Genomic DNA, 14,657 nt, shown 5'->3' on the forward strand with positions numbered 1-14,657 from the left:
CATTCTTGGCAACAAAGATCTTGCCTTCGGATCTGAGGTAGAAGGTATACCCAATAGTTTCTTTAGGGTATCCTATGAAGACGCATTTTTCCGACTTGGGTTCGAGCTTTTCAGGTTGAAGTTTCTTGACATAAGCATCGCATCCCCAAACTTTTAGAAACGACAGCTTAGGTTTTTTTCCAAACCATAATTCATACGGTGTCGTCTCAACGGATTTCGACGGAGCCCTATTTAAAGTGAATGCGGCAGTCTCTAAAGCATAGCCCCAAAAAGATAGTGGTAAATCGGTAAGAGACATCATAGATCGCACCATATCTAATAGAGTGCGATTACGACATTCGGACACACCATTACGCTGAGGTGTTCCAGGCGGCATGAGTTGTGAAACTATTCCACATTTCCTTAAGTGTGTGCCAAATTCGTGACTCAAGTATTCTCCTCCACGATCTGATCGCAAAAACTTGATTTTCCTATCACGTTGATTCTCAACCTCACTCTGAAATTCCTTGAACTTTTCAAAGGTCTCAGACTTGTGTTTCATCAAGTAGACATACCCATATCTACTCAAGTCATCAGTGAGGGTGAGAACATAACGATAGCCACCGCGAGCCTCAACACTCATTGGACCGCACACATCTGTATGTATGATTTCCAATAAGTTGGTTGCTCGCTCCATTGTTCCTGAGAACGGAGTCTTGGTCATTTTACCCATGAGGCATGGTTCGCACGTGTCTAATGATTCAGAATCAAGAGACTCTAAAAGTCCATCTGCATGGAGCTTCTTCATGCGTTTGACACCTATGTGACCAAGGCGGCAGTGCCACAAGTATGTGGGACTATCATTATCAACTTTACATCTTTTGGCATTCACACTATGAATATGTGTAGCATTACGCTCGAGATTCATTAAGAATAAACCATTCACCATAGGAGCATGACCATAAAACATACCTCTCATATAAATAGAACAACCATTATTCTCGGATTTAAATGAGTAGCCATCTCGAATTAAACGAGATCCCGATACAATATTCATGCTCAAAGCTGGCACTAAATAACAATTATTAAGGTTTAAAACTAATCCCGAAGGTAAATGTAGAGGTAGCGTGCCGACGGCGATCACATTGACCTTGGAATCATTCCCGACGCACAACGTCACCTCGTCCTTTGCCAATCTCCGCTTATTCCGCAGCCCCTGCTTTGAGTTACAAATGTGAGCAACTGCACCGGTATCAAATACCCAAGAGCTACTACGGATATTGGTAAGGTACACATCAATTACATGTATATCACATATACCTTTTGTTTTGCCGGCCTTCTTGTCCGCTAAGTATTTGGGGCAGTTCCGCTTCCAGTGGCCACTTCCCTTGCAATAAAAGCACTCAGTCTCGGACTTGGGTCCATTCTTTGGCTTCTTCCCGGCAGCTTGCTTGCCGGGCGCGGCAACTCCCTTGCCGTCCTTCTTGAAGGCTTTCTTACCCTTGCCCTTCTTGAACTTAGTGGTTTTATTCACCATCAACACTTGATGTTCCTTTTTGACTTCTACCTCTGCTGATTTCAGCATTGCAAATACCTCAGGAATGGTCTTTTCCATCCCCTGCATATTGAAGTTCATCACAAAGCCCTTGTAGCTTGGTGGAAGCGACTGGAGGATTCTGTCAATGACCGCGTCATCTGGGAGATTAACTCCCAGCTGAGTCAAGCGGTTATGTAACGCAGACATTGTGAGTATGTGCTCACTGACAGAACTATTTTCCTCCATCTTACAGCTGAAGAATTTGTCGCAGACTTCATATCTCTCGACCCGGGCATGAGCTTGGAAAACCATTTTCAGCTCTTCGAACATCTCATATGCTCCGTGTCTCTCAAAACGCTTTTGGAGTCCCGGCTCTAAGCTGTAAAGCATGCCGCACTGAACGAGGGAGTAGTCATCAACACGTGTCTGCCAAGCGTTCATAACGTCTTGGTTCTGTGGGACGGGAGCTTCACCTAGCGGTGCTTGTAGGACATAATCTTTCTTGGCAGCTATGAGGATGATCCTGAGGTTCCGGACCCAGTCCGTGTACTTGCTGCCATCGTCTTTCAGCTTGGTTTTCTCTAGGAACGCGTTGAAGTTGAGGACTACGTTGGCCATTTGATCTACAAGACATATTGTAAATATTTTAGACTAAGTTCATGATAATTAAGTTCATCTAATCAAATTATTCAATGAACTCCCACTTAGATAGACATCCCTCCAGTCATCTAAGTATAACATGATCCGAGTTGACTAGGCCGTGTCCGATCATCACGTGAGACGGTTTAGTCAACATCGGTGAACATCTTCATGCTGATCATATCTTCTATACGACTCATGCTCGACCTTTCGGTCTTCTTTGTTCCGAGGCCATGTCTGTACATGCTAGGCTCGTCAAGTCAACCTAAGTGTTTGCATGTGTAAATCTGTCTTACACCCGTTGTATGTGAACGTCTGAATCAAATACCCGATCATCACGTGGTGATTTGAAACAACGAACTGTCGCAACGGTGCACAGTTAGGGAAACACTTTCTTGAAATTATTATGAGGGATCATCTTATTTACTACCGTCGTTCTAAGTAAACAAGATGCAAAACATGATAAACATCACATGCAATCAAATAATAATAGTGACATGATATGGCCAATATCACATAGCTCCTTTGATCTTCATCTTGGGGCTCCATGATCATCTTGTCACCGGCATGACACCATGATCTCCATCATCATGATCTCCATCATTGTGTCTCCATGAAGTTGCTCGCCAACTATTACTTCTACTACTATGGCTAACGCGTTTAGCAATAAAGTAAAGTAATTTGCATGGTGTTTCTCAATGACACGCAGGTCATATAAAAAATAAAGACAACTCCTATGGCTCCTGTCGGTTGTCATACTCATCGACATGCAAGTCGTGATTCCTATTACAATAGCATGAACATCTCATACATCACATATAGATCATTCATCATTCATCACAACTTTGGCCATATCATATCACAAAGCACTTGCTGCAAAAACAAGTTAGACGTCCTCTAATTGTTGTTGCAAGTTTTACGTGGCTGGAGTAGGGTTCTAGCAAGAACGTTTTCTTACCTACGTGAAAGCCACAACGTGATTTGTCAACTTCTATTTACCCTTCATAAGGACCCTTTTCATCAAATCCGCTCCAACTAAAGTAGGAGAGATAGACACCCGCCAACCACCTTATGCAACTTGTGCATGTTAGTCGGTGGAACCGGTCTCACGTAAGCGTACGTGTAAGGTTGGTCCGGGCCGCTTCATCCCACAATACTACTGAAGCAAGATAAGACTAGTAGTAGCAAGAAAGTTGACAACATCTACACCCACAACAAATTGTGTTCTACTCGCGCAAGAAGAACTATGCATAGACCTAGCTCATGATGCCACTGTTGGGGAACGTTGCAGAAAACAAAAAATTTCCTACGGTTTCACCAAGGTCCATCTATGAGTTCATCTAGCAACGAGTGATTAGATGCATCTACGTACCTTGTAGATCGCGAGCGGAAGCGTTCAAAGAACGGGGATAAGGGAGTCGTACTCGACGTGATTCGAATCACCGAAGATCCTAGCACTGAACCGACGGCACCTCCGCGTTCAACACACGTACAGAAAAGCCACGTCTCCTCCTTCTTGATCCAGCAAGAGGAAGGAGAGGTTGAGGGAGATGGCACCAGCAGCAGCACGACGGCGTGGTGTTGATGGAGCTGCAGTACTCCGGCAGGGCTTCGCTAAGCACTATGGAGGAGGAGGAGGTGTTGGAGAGGGAGAGGGAGGCACCAAAGGCAAAGGTAAGAAGTCCTCCATCTCCCCACTATATATAGGAGGGCCAAGGGGGTGCGCCGGCCCTAGGAGATCTAATCTCCTAGGGTGGTGCGGCCAAGGGGAGGAATCCCTCCTCCCCAAGGCACCTAGGAGGTGCCTTCCCCTCCTAGGACTCTTCCTCCTTGAAACCCTAGGCGCATGGGACTTTTGGGGCTGGTGCCCTTGGCCCATGTAGGCCAAGGCGCACCCCCTACAGCCCATGTGGCCCCCCGGGACAGGTGGCCCCACCCGGTGGACCCCCGGGACCCTTCCGGTGGTCCCGGTACAATACCGGTGACCCCAAAACTTGTCCCAATGGCCGAAATAGGACTTCCTATATATAAATCTTTACCTCTGGACCATTCCGGAACTCCTCATGACGTCCGGGATCTCATCCGGGACTCCGAACAACATTGGGGTTACTGCATATACATATCCCTACAACCCTAGCGTCACCGAACCTTAAGTGTGTAGACCCTACGGGTTCGGGAGACATGTAGACATGACCGAGATCGCTCTCCGGTCAATAACCAACAGCGGGATCTGGATACCCATGTTGGCTCCCACATGCTCCTCGATGATCTCATCGGATGAACCACGATGTCGAGGATTCAAGCAACCCCGTATACAATTCCCTTTGTCAATCGGTATGTTACTTGCCCGAGATTCGATCGTCGGTATCCCAATACCTCGTTCAATCTCGTTACCGGCAAGTCACTTTACTCGTCCGTAATGCATGATCCCGTGACCAGACACTTGGTCACTCTGAGCTCATTATGATGATGCATTACCGAGTGGGCCCAGTGATACCTCTCCGTCATACGGAGTGACAAATCCCAGTCTTGATCCGTGTCAACCCAACAGACACTTTCGGAGATACCCGTAGTATACCTTTATAGTCACCCAGTTACGTTGTGACGTTTGGCACACCCAAAGCACTCCTACGGTATCCGGGAGTTACACGATCTCATGGTCTAAGGAAAAGATACTTGACATTGGAAAACTCTAGCAAACGAACTATACGATCTTATGCTATGTTTAGGATTGGGTCTTGTCCATCACATCATTCTCCTAATGATGTGATCTCGTTATCAATGACATCCAATGTCCATAGTCAGGAAACCATGACTATCTGTTGATCAACGAGCTAGTCAACTAGAGGCTTACTAGGGACATATTGGTGTCTATTATTCAGACATGTATTACGATTTCCGGATAACACAATTATAGCATGAATAAAGACAATTATCATGAACAAGGAAATATAATAATAATGCTTTTATTATTGCCTCTAGGGCATATTTCCAACATTGTGCATCGGCAACTTTTGAGCCCTTTTAGAAGCACTCTTCTGCCTTCTGCCGATTGCAAGTGACAGTGATTACTCCTCTAGGACCAGGCATCTTCAATTTGAGATACACGTAACATGGTCGAGTCATAAAACGTGCGTAAGCAGGCCTACCCAGAATTGCATGGTAAGCACTCTGGAAATCCACTATCTCAAATGTCAACTTTTTCTTGCGGTAATTCTTGAAATCTCCGAAAACCACATCAAGGGTGATCTGGCCGAGTGACTGAGCCTTCTTGCCAGGTATAACGCCATGGAAACTCATGTTCCTTTCACTAAGCTTGGACATCGGAATGCCCATTCCCTTCAAAGTTTCAGCATAAAGGATATTCAGGCCACTGCCACCATCCATCAGCACTCTAGTCAGTCGAGTGCCTTCAACTACTGGGTCGACCACCAGTGCTTGCCTCCCAGGGGTGGCTATATGTGCTAGATGGTCCGACTGATCGAATGTGATGGCAGTATGGGACCACTTCAGATAACTAGGTGTTGCTGGAGCAACCATGTTTACTTCCCTGTTAATAACTTTCAATCGACTTTTGCTTTCAACATCAGCAAAAATCATCAGCGTGGAATTGACATTGGGAAAACCATCTTCATCTTCTTCCCTATCCTCACCTCTGTCTGACTCCTTTTCCTTCTCCTTGGGTTGTTTCTCTCGGAACTGCTGGATCAGGAGACGACACTGTCGAGTGGTGTGTTTAAGGTAAATGAAATTTCCCTCTTCATCTTTTTTGGTATGAATATGGCACGGTAAATCCAACACATCATTCCCATCTTGATCCTTAACTTTTTTGGGAGTCCAGGGCCCTTTGGGCTTTCCTTCGAACTTTCTTTGGGCAACAACTAAAGCTTCACTAGGAGCAGCTGGTTCGGCCTATCACTTCTGTTTCCTACTGGAATTCCCTCCTCCGGTTTCTTGGGCGACTGTTTTATGCTTGCCACTCCGGAGTCAGTCTTCCTCTTCGCCATTGGCATACTTGGTGGCAATCTCCATCATTCGACTCAGGGACATATCTCCTGTCCGGACGAACTTCAGGTTCAACTCTCTGTACTTAACTCCTTTCTTGAAGGCACAAACTGCTTGGTGATCTGACACATTCTCCACTGTGTGGTGCAGAGGGACCCATCTCTGGATATAATCTCTCAAGGTCTCATTCGGCTTCTGAACACAGGACTGTAATTACGTCAACCCTGCTGGCCTTTTGCAAGTACCTTCAAAGGTTCTAACATACACTCAAGAAAGTTCCTCCCAACTATATATGCTGCCATGAGCCAACTGATTCAACCACGCTCTGCTGAGCCCTCCAACATCAAGGGAAGGTGCTTCATGGCCACATCATCATTGCCGCCACCAATCTGCACAGCCACTCGGTAGTCCCCAAGCCAAGTGTCTGGCTTGAACTCGCCGGTGAACTTGCTGACTCCAATCGCCAACCTGAAGTTGGGAGGAATCACTGCTGCTCTAATGGCTCTGCTGAAACACTCGGTCCTGAAACATGCACCCTGCTTCCAGTCGGATAATCTCTATCATGGCCTTCTCTGTGAGCCCTGTTCCTATCAACCAGACCCTGAACGAGAATAGATCTTGCATCAAAGCCTGGTTCTCTGGGGTCGACCGGAATTCTTCGTTCGCCGCTGTGGGGGCGCCTGTCATCTTGCCACCGAGGCACATATGACCCACTCCTCGGAGGAGGCGTGGGCACTCGACGACGGTCATCGTGGTCGAGTCGATGATCATACTGCTCACGGTTCCTGTACTGATCTTGCCGGTGCCCACGTCCCTCACGCCGCGGAGGCGATCTTGGGCTGTGAGCAGATTGGACAGTATTTGCCACCACAGATCTGCTATGAATCCTATTCCGCGACTGAGATACTGTTGTATTCTGCTCTCCTGCTGCCCGGAGTAAAGCCCGGATCTGCATCAAACCCCGGCCAGCTTCTGACTGGGAAGGTTGAATTGACTCTGCTATTTGAGCTGCAGTTGTGAGATTCTGGATCGGAGTTCGGTATACCTGAGTCGGAGGCGGAAAAAGTTGTCGTTGGCTGGACTCAGGAATCCGCTGCCGAGCACGCTCGTCGAGTGCGCGCTGGAGGTTCTCCAGTCGAGTGCGCTCAGCCAAGTTGGTCAGGCGCGCCTCCTCCAAGGCCTGGGCCTCGGGGGTTTCTCCAACGATAGGAGTGTGAAGCACATCCATATTACGGCGGCGAAGATCTTCCCTCCGCTGCGAAGAGAGGGGTTCGGGGCGGTACTCCTCGTGGACATGTGATGGGTCGCCGACGCCATCACCACCGTCTTCACGGGGGAAGCCAGGAGGACTGTGTGATCCATTGACCATCAAGACTTCCACCGCGGGGTCGCTATTGTCGCACTCGGATGCATTCTCGACGGAGCCAGTCGACAGATCGAACAGACCATAGAGAGTTTCATCGGGCTCGATCGCCGTGATTTGTGGGGTGGCCGATTGGCGGGCCACCGCATGTCTCACCCACCGCTGAAGCCGCGACCGACCGGATCACTGACGCCGGCGAACAACGGGAAGCGAGGATGCCGTAGGAAACGACTGATACTGAGCCGACGGCTGTCGAAGAAGGACGCCGCGGACGCATGCGCGGAAGTGCGTCGCCCCGCGGACGGGGAGCGCCTCGACGTCGAGTGGAGCCTCGTGGAGCCAAGCAGAGTCGTTGGTGATGAAGACGGGCGCGCCGAGACGGATCTCGCGGCCTTTAGCCAATCCTCCGCTGGAAACCATGATGACGGGAATCGGAAGAATCACAACTTCTCCAACAAACTGCTAAGACACCTGCCCCAAGGTGGGCGCTAACTGTCGTGGATCTAAGACTGACAGTAGAATGCGGGGGGGGGGGGGGGGGGTAAGTATGAGGAGGCAAGATCCTAGCTATGAAGTAGTTGTACACACGAGTTTACGAGTTCAAGCCCTTCACGAAGGAAGTAACAGCCCTACGTCTCGGTGCCCTGGGGCGGTCGACTGGATTGTATGTGTGTGTGAGTTTACAAAAGATGCGAACCCCTGTGCCGGTGGAGGGGGGTGGCTTATATAGAGTGCGCCAGGACCCCAGCCAGCCCACGTTACAAGGGGTTCAATGTACATAAAGAAGGGGCGTTGCAGGTAACGTCTGTATTAAAGTGTTATAAATGATAATTAAGCCTATGCGTAAACGCCCGACTGTTGCTGCGTAGAGTGACTTTAGATCTTGTGTTTGTCGTGTGGTTTCTGTGACGGTCGAGTGACATTGATTCTTTTGAGTGAAATGTTTCTGGTCGAGTGGATGATGGTACCTTCTGAATGCTTCTCGCTTTAGGGTGATATCTTTGGGGAGGGCGTCTATGTCAGACCTATGACCCTACCTTAGATACATAGCTTCATCACTAATTTTGTACTAAAGTTAGTACAAAGTTGAGTCATCTATTTTGAAACGGAGGGAGTATGTTTTTGTTTGCTGTTTTCTCTTCTTTTTCTTCCGCCAGAGGTCGTGTTTGTGCTGTCATGGTCGGTGTTATAAATCGTTGCATAGTATCTGTCTCGGCAACGCGCGACCCGAGTCAGTTTCAATAGGGCCACGCTGCTGCATGCTAGGCGCGCAGGGCAGTTCAAGTCCACATCCATCGGTCAGGCTGCTCCAGTGTCATATTCGGGCTCCGTGTTTGTTTCTGTTGCCCCTCGTTAGAGTAGCATTCTACGCCTAATCTTACCAGAGTGACATACTTGCTTAATCCGTGAAATGAGACAAGTCTTTTTGTCTCCATTTCGGCAAACTTGTTTAAAAGAGAAAATGAATTTAGAGAAATGGACGATGTGGGCAGGTTGGGTTCTGGCAAAGCGTGCGAGGGCGTGAGAGAAAGGAGAGGAAGCTTCGGGTCCAACAAGGGAGGGAGGGGAGGGAGAGGAACGTGAGGAAAAAGAGAAAGCATTGGTTCGTGTCCAGTCTATAATGCTTCCGTCCCTCCGAGAGAAAGGTCCGAGAGAAAGATCCGAGAGAAAGAGGAACTGTAGCATATCTTTCTCTCGGATCCAACGCCCACGGAAAAGAGGAAAGGTGAAGGCCCCGATGCGTCCGTCGAGCATACAAGAAGGCCTTTACTAGCATAGCATAGCATGACGAGGCCGCGATCGAATCCGATGGATGGGGAGGTGACTTGCGCTCGGAAGTTTACCACCGCCAGCCAGACGAGGCCGGAGCTTTTAGTTGGCGTGGGGCCTTCCCTTGCCGGAGGAGCACGAACGAACGAACGAACAATCCACCCTCGCATCGCATGTGCGCGTGGGCAGGGCAGGGGCCGGGCACATTTAGCGGTCATGTGCGCGTTGGGTATCTACTAGCTCTGCTGTCCAAGCCCAAGTCCACCCCGCCCTTTAAACAAAGGGACGTTGCGTCGCGCGCACTATCTATCTACCACGACCGCTTTGCCACACTTCCCAGTGGTCGCTAGCTTGTGTTTTACTCGCTGCGTACGTACTCTCCACATGGGCCTATTGATTCCTTGCTTGTGCATGCATGCATGCATGCGCGCCACCTTGCGATCGACGAATCTTCTTCATGTACGCGTCCATCCGGCCAGCCAGCCAGCCAGCCAACTTAGGGCCAGTTCTTTTGAACGATTCAACCAGAATCGCCCCCCTCCCCAGCTTCTGCCAGAATCACTACTCCATATATTTTTTATAATTCTAAATAATTAGACCTTAACTAGATAGGATTGTAAAAAAAATAAAGTGACGATTATGGAAGAAGCTGGGCAAAGGGGCGATTCTGGGAGAATCGCCGAAAAAAACTGGCCCTTAGTAGCTACTACAAAACGTTGGTCCAGGCCAGGGGAGGGGAGCTCAGGATGATGGATCAACGCGCTGGCAGGATGATGGTCGGTCATTCCCACAGGAACCCATCACGTTTCTCGCTTTCTTTGCAACTCCTGGCCCTCGACTTGTTTTGTTTTTCAGAGAAGGACATATGGTTTTCTCGGTCCAAAACTTGCTGCATTCCCCTTTCTTTGGGCCTACTTTTCTTCAAACTGAAACAAGTCGTTCGAAAATAGTGATAATTTTCCTTGAAATTAAGGTAAAGCCAGGTTGATGTGCCTCGAGACTGCAGAGCTAGCGCAGGCCCTTGTGATCAGAGATAAATTTACTAGTACTACGAGACCCGGCACGTGTATGGACCATATCACCGATATGAACTTGAGTACATCTATAACATTTTCATGGGGTCTACGTCTTGATCTCATGACCTAATCACAAAATATTTCTTTTATTTGCGAGAACGTAATCAAAGATGTTGGCATGATTGTACAACCATGACCAAGATTAAGATATGTGAGCGCTACCAAACTGGTGTTCAAGGTGTGTTGTCACAACTTTGTGCGTTAACGCCGCTAGCTAGTAGTACTATGTTCAAAAAAAAAAATCCTTGGACTTGTGAACAACTGAAAATAGATTTACCAACAAGCAATGCCACACGTAGACATGTTACAATTAATATGGTCTGCATCATATCATCTCCAAATATGACAGACATTCTTTTTTTTTTGAAACAAAGACAAAAGACTTGCCTCATTCATTAATAAAGGAGGAGAGTTTTAGGATACAAATTAGTGGCTCCACAACATAGCCCGTCCGTCAATAAAAGGGAAAATAACAACTACTCTCGCGGCATGATAATGCTCAGGTGCCTAGCTCCTGCCGTGACCCAAAGTTTGGCTTCATCTTGGATTAGTTTTAGAATGTAGAAGGGGGACGTTGATTTCTTCCTAAAAACTCTAGCGTTCCTCTCATTCCAGATGACCCAACCGACAAGCATAGTAAGGGAAGCCATGGCCTTCCGGTCCGCCTGCCATTGATGGATCTCGAGAGCCCCTAGGCCAAGCCACTCCTTTACCAATCTCCATACGCGCAAGGTGAATCTGCACCGAAAGAAGAGGTGCGCGGACGTCTCGTTTGCCCTTCTGCAGAGGGTGCATAGGCCGCAATTCTCCCAACCTCGCTTCTCCAATCTATCCGCCGTCCATATCCTGTTTTGAATCGCTAGCCAAGAGAAGAACGTGACCTTGGGAGGTGCCCAAACCTTCCAAATAGTCTTGTTCATGGTTGTCGTCGTGGAGCCCAAGAACTGGATCCTATAAGCAGAGGCCGCCGAATACTCACCGTTGGCCTCAAATTTCCAGGATATGTCGTCATCAATGTCCGGTGAAAGCTGGAATTGCTCCAAGCGGACCCAAAGGTCCACAAACTCCACAATGTGGTTGATCGTTAGGTTGATGGAAGGGTCGATCTTGTGCACCCAAGCATTGTCTCGCAGAGCATCCCTCACCACCCACTTCCTTCGCTTGGAGGTTGTGAAGATGAGGGGGGCGATATCCTTAGGTTTTTTCCCTCTCAACCATGGTGCCTCCTAGAAGGGCGTCTTCCCTCCATTTCCCACGGTAATGATGGTGGAGGCGTAGAAGAGGTCCATATCCACCTCAGAGCACGGGTTTCCTAATCCCACCCATAGTCTAGTCAGGTCCTTCCACTCCACCCACGGCCATCTCAACCTTAGAGCTCTTGCAAATTTCCCCAATTGCAGCACTCCAAGCCCGCCGAGATGCGTAGGGCGGCAAACAGTCTCCCAGTTGACCTTGCATTTTGCACCTGAAGTTTGACTCTGAGCTGACCACAGGAAAGCACGCTCAATTCTATTGATATTGTGTAGCACGCCGGCGAGAATGTTCAGGGATGTGATGTGGTAGACGACTTGTGAAGTGATGACCGATTTGACCAAGGCCGCCCGGCCTATTGTGGTGATGTTTCTCCCTTGCCATGGAGGAAGCCTCGCAGCCACCTTGTCCTCAAGGTGTTGGAAGTCCACCCTTTTCAGCTGCCAGATGGATAATGGGAGTCCCAGGTACTTCAATGGGAAAGAAGTTCGCGAGGCGGGCAGACTGTGGAGTATGTCGTCAAGGTTTAGGTTGCCACAGCGAATTGCGACAACAGAGCTCTTTCGAAAGTTGGTGGACAGACCGGTGACCCCTCCAAAGGCACTAAGGATGGCCGCAAGGTTGGCCATGTCTTCCCGTGAGGGGGAGATGAAGATCGCTGCATCGTCGGCATACAGGGAGGTACGAACAGTAGATCCACGCCCTCGGATTTTCTGCAGCAGGTTGTGACTTGTGGCAATGTCGAGGAGCTGCTGCAAGGGGTCGATCGCGAGGACAAATAGTAGGGGTGAAAGGGGGTCCCCTTGTCTGAACCCTCGATCATGGCAGATGGCGGCCCCGACAATACCATTGAGGAGGACGCGCGAAGAGGACGTGCATAAGAGGGCTGCCACCCAATCCCGAAAGCGGTCCGGAAATCCCAACCGGCGGAGTAGGTCAAGGATGTACTCCCATCGTACCGAGTCAAAGGCCTTCCAGATATCCAACTTGAAGAGCAAGGATGGAGTTTTGTTTCTGTGTAGGCGTCGCGCAAGGTTTCTCACGTACATGAAGTTGTCGTGGATGCTTCGTTTCTTGATGAAAGCACTCTGCGCAGTGGAGACAAGGTTGTTCATGAAAGGGAAAAGGCGGGACGCCAACACCTTGGCGATGATTTTAGCAATAGCATGGATGAGGCTAATGGGGCGGAAATCCCCGATCTCCTCCGCCCCATCCTTCTTTGGTATGAGCACAATGTTGACCGAGTTGAGCCAGTGAAGATTTGTCGTTTGGAGGCTACTGAACTGGTGAATGACTCTCATTACATCAACTTTGATAATGTGCCAACATTTCTTGAAGAAGCTTCCCGTGAATCCATCTGGTCCCGGGGCCTTGTCGCCCGGCATAAGATCAATGGCCGCTTTGACCTCATCTTCAGTGATGTTGTCGTCAATGCCAGTGAGGTCAACCACCCTAAGGTTCAGGTTCTCCCAGTTTAGATCCATCGATCTGGGTTGTCCCCCTCCCAGACTGCTCGCAAAGTGGTCATGGATAATTTCCTCTTTTTCCTCATGGTCCGTGATCCATCCAGAATTCTTCTTGAGCCTGTGGATGTGATTCTTTCTTCGCCTTGAGTTGACCCTGAGGTGGAAAAATTTGGTATTGACGTCTCCCTCCTTGATGTTAACAATGCGAGCACATTGCTTTTTGCGCGCCCTCTCAACCGCTGCCAGGCTGACGACACGACGCTTGAGTCGAGCCCGAAGTTCCCTTTCTCCCACCGAAAGGACGCGCGTCTCTTGGGCAACGTCAAGACGAAGGATGACGAGGAGGGCCGCATGAAGATGCAACTTTGCCTTGGAGAAGAGTCTGTTACTCCATTTAGAAAAATGACGCCCCATTTGCTTGAGCTTATGGAAAAGCCGTTGGTATGGCTCCGTGTGGGCACACGGCTCCTCCCAAGCCTTGGACACGGTGTCAAAAAATCCTGGGATACAGGACCAGAAATTCTCAAATCTGAAGCATCTTGGTCGCTTCGGTCCCCTGTCATCAGCAAGGAGAAGGGGGCAATGGTCTGATAGCAAAGAAGAAATGGCGTGAAGCACATGAGAATCAAAATGCATGTCCCAGTCGGCGTTGCAGAAAACCGAGTCCAGCTTGCACAGAGTAGGGTTTTGACGCTCGTTACTCCAAGTGAAGCGTCTGTTCTGGAGGTGGATCTCTTTTAGTTCACAAGTGTCTAGTGTAGCACGGAAGCGGTTGAGACGGTTGCGATTGATGTTCCTGTTATTTTTATCTCGTGCTCGGTAAATCTGGTTGAAGTCGCCCACGACAATCCATTTAGTGCCATTGATGGGTTTTTGAGCGATCAACTCACTGAAGAAATCATCCTTTCTGTTGGAGGCCGTTGGACCATAGACACTAGTGATCTTGAAAGGGGTATCGGAATGAATGACGTTGACCGTTGCGGAAAGGCAGAACTCTGTGATGTGGACATCGGATATGCGAACGACACTATCATCCCAGAGCATGAGGAGGCCCCCTCTGGATCCAGTGGCCGGACGCTGAGCAAAGCTACGGAGTGTATTACCACCAAGGTAGGAGGCGACGTACTGGTCGACGTTTTCCATCTTGGACTCCTGAAGGCAGACGATGTGGCATGAGGTGGAGGCGATCGTCTCGTGCACAGTCGCACGTCTGTCCGGGTCATTTAGCCCTCTGACATTCCAGCACAAAAAATTAACCTTTGGAGCTATCATCAGGAAACTGGTATTCTCATGGCACTGCTAAACAACACCCAGCTGGATTGCAACAAATGAGCATGCCGGACTAGCTGATTATACAACAGCAACAACCTGCCGCAAGGAGCAGTCGAGGGTGCAACTTTAGCCATATGGGACATCAGGTTAGGATGGTTGCTGGATGCTGTAGACGTTGGAAGAAACAGGGCTGACATAGTCTTCATTAAGCAATGGCGACGACGAACAACAACAGTGTTACAACAAGATACCAAGGGGCTACAATCTTCACGTGAACGGCGGGAACACATCCAACTAAA

Source organism: Triticum aestivum, chromosome 5A, assembly GCF_018294505.1.
Source record: "Triticum aestivum cultivar Chinese Spring chromosome 5A, IWGSC CS RefSeq v2.1, whole genome shotgun sequence".
Taxonomy (NCBI): domain Eukaryota; kingdom Viridiplantae; phylum Streptophyta; class Magnoliopsida; order Poales; family Poaceae; genus Triticum; species Triticum aestivum.